Genomic DNA, 6,195 nt, shown 5'->3' on the forward strand with positions numbered 1-6,195 from the left:
ATCCTCAATCATATTACAGATCTACATATATAGTTACACTGATCATGTTGATTGTATCAATCATGTTGATCATGTGGTTGTACACATCGAGTTTATCCTCAATCACATTATTAATTTTCAAAGGAATCTTTTTTGTTATACATAGTTATAAAGATCACACTAATCGTATCAATCACGTTGATCATGTGGTTGTACACATCAAGTCAATCCTTAATCGTATTATAGATATACATCAAGCAATTTATATCACGTTAGACTTGCACTGATGACCTGAACAAACTCTTAATATATATATATATATATATATATATATATATATATATATATATATATATATATATATATATATATATATATATATATATGTTGTATAAGGGAACGATAAAGTGCTCCACCCCTCTCACAACTCTAACAAAGATGAATGGTACACGCAACGACGAACCAAGGTCGGCCTACCCTCATTAGTGGATGTGCGAAGGTTTGTATACTTTGATAGAGAAACCTATTTCGAGAGAAATGATTCTTTGAGATGCGATTCTCCTCTTGGATCACTAGCTTTAAATGTAGGCTTTTTAGCAAGGAGCCTTAGTCAATTGTGGAGTGAAATCTTGCCCACCATTAAGGCAAGAATCACTCCCACCAATCAACTACATAATTACTATGTTTAGAGCCTAACACATGTGCAAGTAATCTTTGACTCACCACAGGTATGGGCATTTTGGTGGGACCACCACATGGGGTCCACATCCAACAATTACATGTGTTCAATCCCTACAATACACAGGCAAACTCGAATAGTCTATGACACTTATTTTACGCAATTCTATGAAGGGCTACTAAGTTCTACATGTAAACTACTCCATCCATCGGGTTTGAACCCTTTTTTAAACCATACATGCAAAAGATCAGCCTCATAGAAAAGTCCTGTGGACCACCATACATGCAAAAGATTAGCCTCACGGAGAACTACCAGGGGCTACCATACATGCAGAAGAGCAGCCTCACTGAGAACTATAGCCACATCGTCCGAGACATATATAACTCCTGTAGTCACATCAATGAGGAAATCGCTCTTAAAGTTCATGTACTATGGACTTTTATCTGCAGTCCATCTCGGTGAGCTACACATGATTAACGGATTTAATGAAAAATAAATCCAAGAGACTCACATAAAAACATACGGGTGGTACATGTTGCCGTTGCGGTGTGGCCCACTTGAGTTGTGCATCTAGCCACTTACTTTTTTCCATGGCCTAGAATTGTAGATAGAACCTGATGGTTGGAGTAGATTTCACATATATAACATGGTGGGCACATAACAGGCTGCCAAATATCTAATCTACCCTGATATGGGAGAAATTTCCTACTGCACGACCCACTTATGGCCCACGAACCTTTTTAAGCCCATTTATTTTTAACTTCCAAGAATAAGCCCTAGCTGTACGAACAGCTTTTCAAAGGTCAAAAATGCCCCTGCTTTTACTATATGCACCTTCGAACGCTGCCAGTCGCATCTCCTTCTAAAATTTAGCTTTTTCTTCTTTCCTCTCCCTGATCCTTCATCCTAGCCGAAGAATCTTATTTTCTAATTACTTCTCCCCCTTTATGACTATCCACCCTAGCAGTAAAACCCTCTCTTTACTGCTTTATTCTTTCCCCTTTTCTGATGTCCACCCTAAGAGTAAAAGCTTCATTTTCGCTATACCTTTATCTGGTCAAGAACATACACCCCACACACATCATTTTTGACTTTTGTGAACCCAAGATAAGATGAAAATGATTCCCCCCCCCCCCCCATCTAAGAAGCTTCGAACGGCAGGTATATTCAAATCCCTGCTTTCTTTATGTGAACCCCACTGTATATTATACTATATCTATGCACAGTCCACAATCCATTTTCTTTTTTTTTAAACACTGACTGGTATGGCATGTCCTAATAAATGAGCAAATTTAATGCTCAAATGGCCCACATTTAGGGTTTTTGAAACAAAGAACGAAATGAGATGTGAAACTAAACGAAGACAGAGTGAAAGAGACCGACCACCGACTAAGTTAATAAACAGAGGACCCACTGAGTTATTGATGAGGACTATGAACTGAGTTAAAATGACCATGAACTGAGCTAAAATGACCGTTAACTGAGCTAAAATGACCATGAAATGAGCTAAAATGACCATGGACTGAGTTAAATTGACCGTGAACTGACTTAAAATGACCGCAAAGTGAATGGAATTGACTGAGGACTAAGTGAAATTCAACTCACAGCTACAAGAAACATATAACTCACTTCATGGTCAATTCCCTTCACTTCATCGTCATTTCCATTCATTTCACGATCAATTCCCTTCATTTCACGGTCAATTCCATGCATTTCACGGTCAATTCCCTTCACTTCATGGTCATTTCCATTCATTTCACGGTCAATTCCCTTCACTTCATAGTTAATTCCATGCATTTTACAATCAATTCCAGTAATTCCCCTTCACTTCACGGTCAATTTCATGCATTTCACGGTCAATCCCCTTCACTTTATGGTCATTTCCATGCATTTGACGGTCAATTCGCTTCACTTCATGGTCATTTCCATTCATTTCATAGTCATTTCCCTTCACTTCACGATCAATTCCATGCATTTCACAGTCATATCCGATGATTCCCCCTCACTTCACGGTTAATTCTATGCATTTCACAGACAATCCCCTTCACGTCACGGTTAATTCCACTCATTTCACAGACAATTCCATGCATTTCACGGTCAATTCCCTTCACTTCACGGTCATTTTCAGTCCTCAGTCAAATTCACTCACGGTCTATTTCACGACATTCTCGAGCCAAAATGCAACATATAACTTGGAAAATTGACCGATAACTAAGTGAAATTAGCCGCAGACTTGTTGAATGTCACCTATGAGTTGTCCACTTTGACATGGAATTTGTCAAAATGATAGATGACTGCTTAATATTGACATCTTTTTCACCGACAACCTTATATAAATTTACAGATAACTTCATGAAATTAACAGATAAATGAGTGAAACATGCCCAAAACTTGTGAAAATTCACTTATAAGTCTTATACTTTCATTTGAAAATCGCCAAAAACTGACTGTTGACTTGGCAAACTCACACCATTCTTTATGATTTTTCACTACAACAAGTCAACTTTCACATTATGCTTCATTAAATATTTAATGTTATCGTTGATATAATTTTCAATTCATCCTTACAGATGACAAACCCTTGTGTAAGGGATTTGGCGAGTCGGCCCCTACCCTGTTATGCAGATGTTCATTGACATGGTGGTTTAATAGCATAAAGAGTGGTTTGGAGAAGAATAATAGTAGATTAAATATATTTAGGCAAACTTCATTCTCATTTTTATTACACATTCCATCATTTAGGTTTATACGAGCATTTTTTCATTCTCTTATTGAGAGATATAGAGGCAATCTTATATTCAAGATATAGGGAAACCATTTAAAACTTTTCGAGATGGACTTCACCCTAATAACAGGGTAGAAGACTGGTGACCTCTCCATACCCAATATCCATCGTTCGAAGAAGTCAATAAGAGAGAAATACTTCAATGAATATCCTATCCTAAAGAAGCATGTTCAGGAGGTGTTTAATAGGATAGTTAATAGCAATAAGCACGAAAATGTCGTAAAGGTAGCCCTAATATTATGTGTAGAGTGGTTTGTTATGGAAACCGACATGAATATTATATGTTGTATAGACTTTATCGACCTTGTGGACTCGTTGGAAGACTTTAATATCTACCCTTAGGGTATTTGGCCTTCCAGACGATGATTGATGGGATCGAGAGTGCCTTGATGGCATCGTATGGGTTTCAATACAATGTCACCGGTTATATATTTCCCCTACAAGTAAGGATTCTTTCCTTGTCTATTTAAATTTATAATTTATACGAAACTATAATTATTTAAGATCATTTTGCCATTTCATTGTAATAGATATGGGCCCTTGAGAGGGTACCAGCTCTCCGAGAATGTATCATTTCATACGTTCCCTCCCAAATTCCAAGATTCATACAATATCAGGGATGAAATAGTTTGAGGTATAAGAAGATTCATCAAATACTAGAGAGTGAAGATGTAAGTCAATTTCTATGAAGCTAGGTAGTCACTCATTAAATTATATATATATATGTTTCTGTACATGAACATGAAGATGTTCTCCTACAAACTAAGATAGTTCTTATCTTAGAGCCTACCATTGAAGAGCTGGAGACGAAGGTCGTTCGTTTGGTCCATGATAGATTTGACGTAAGATGTCATAAATGTTTTCTTTTATGTTGATATTTTATATTTACTTTAATATGTTATATAATTGATACATACATTGCTTCATTTTGTAGGGCATTAAAGATGAAGATGATGAAGATATGGAAGAGAGATCGGGATAGGAAGAGGGAGAAGAAGGGGGAGAGGAAGAGAGTGGTGATGAGGGAGAGGGAGAGGGAGTGAGATTGCAATTGACTGGGGAGTCGAGGGAGGATAGGGAGGAGCTAGAGGCGAAAAGGATTCAGTTGGAGAGAGATGGTGAAGAGTTGAAGCTAAAGGAAAAAATAATTAGATGAGAGGGAACGCATGGTAAAAGAGAGAGAAGAATCGATGGAGAGGGAGAGAGAAGTAGTACTCAAGGAGATAGAACTAATGCTAAAAGAGAAAGAAGCCTTGAGGTTAGAGATGAAAGAGTTGAATGAGAAGGCGGTTTTGAAGATGGAGAGGGAAATGCTAATGAGGGAGAAGGAAGAACTGAGGATAAAAAATGAGGTGTTGAAGAAGGAGAAGGAAGAGTTGGAGGAGGGTAAGGTGGAGTTAAAGAAACAGATGGAGGCATTTCTTATAGAGAAAACGCAGTTTTGGAATGAGGAGTTAGAGAAGGAGAAGGAAGAGTTTGAGAAGGAAGATGAGGAATTGGAAGGTAGGGACCAAGGGAGCAGAGAGGTGGATGTTCAACATTTAGATGCGTTAGACGTTGATATATGTGAGAAATCACTAGATTCCATTCCAGTATATAAGAGGAGAACTAAGAGGGTGGTGAAGCCGTCTATCTACAAGCGTTCTCCATTCACTTCCATCTCTGCCATTCAAACAACTCCAAGCAATGCTGCTGACACTAAGAAACTGAGAGAATTGTGTACTTCTCTAATACCCTTCTAGGCTAAGATTGATCCATTTAGGATAATATCGGAGGACGAACTACATGAATTGGATAGTTGGGCCAACACAAACAAAGATTCGACGAAATTTGTTTGGTTCAGGACCATATGGGAGAAAAATGCATGGATTGATAGTGTGGTAAGTAATTCACACACATACATCTATGGTTATTCAACACTTATATTAGACAAGAGCTTAATTCGTCATCTTTATTGATTAGGCTATTGACAAGTACGTCGATTTCTTGGAGAGAAGGCACAGTTCATTTCCTACTTTATATACAAAGGACTGCAAGTTCTGTCCGACATCTTTTCTGGTAACTGTATGAATTGGATCATGGTTATTATATTATTTCATTATATGATATATGTGCTAATTTAGTATGTTGTCTGTAATAGCCATGTATCGATATGGAAATGTCGATATTGAGAATGTACCGGGATATTGGCAGCGACGAAGCACGTTCATTATTACAAGTAGAGAAATTCATTGTTCATGGCATTGTAAAACCTCGTGAAGGGCAGAAGCTCATGTGACAGTATGAACAGGTAATGGTATCATTACAAGTTATCAATGCTAGGTGTACCCATTTTTATAATTTTTATAATGATATCTTATCTTGTCAAACATGGACAGGTATACGTACCAGTCAACTACGCCAACAGTCATTGGTCCCTGATGGTCATCCACCCTCGAGACCGAGAAATTGTTATACTCAACAGTTTATATTTGAGGACACTCAATCAATACAGGGAACATATCGAGCTGATGAAGGAGGGCTTGCCTATATTATTCCATGCCACAGGAGATATGTCTGCGTTAGATGGGAAGATTTAAACGGTCAGAGAAGAGACTTATATACCAAAGAAGATGAATGGATATGATTGTGGCATTTTTGTCATGAAATATATCAATATTTTGTGCAGCGATCAAATTTTGTCAGGGAGACTTATAGCAATTCACTCCCAGCTTTAGGAACTCAATAGCCTATGATTGCCTAAGTGACCACA

General features: G+C 37.7%; 1 long non-coding RNA gene across 1 annotated transcript; it reads left to right on the top strand.

Moving 5' to 3' along the window:
- Nucleotides 1-4,918: 4,918 nt before the first annotated feature.
- On the top strand, nt 4,919-5,913 carry LOC131231704 (uncharacterized). The gene is made up of 3 exons (XR_009164517.1): nt 4,919-5,501; nt 5,637-5,733; nt 5,822-5,913. It is a non-coding gene; the product is annotated as an uncharacterized LOC131231704 (long non-coding RNA).
- Nucleotides 5,914-6,195: the final 282 nt, after the last annotated feature.

Source organism: Magnolia sinica, chromosome 17 (assembly GCF_029962835.1).
Source record: "Magnolia sinica isolate HGM2019 chromosome 17, MsV1, whole genome shotgun sequence".
Lineage (NCBI taxonomy): Eukaryota > Viridiplantae > Streptophyta > Magnoliopsida > Magnoliales > Magnoliaceae > Magnolia > Magnolia sinica.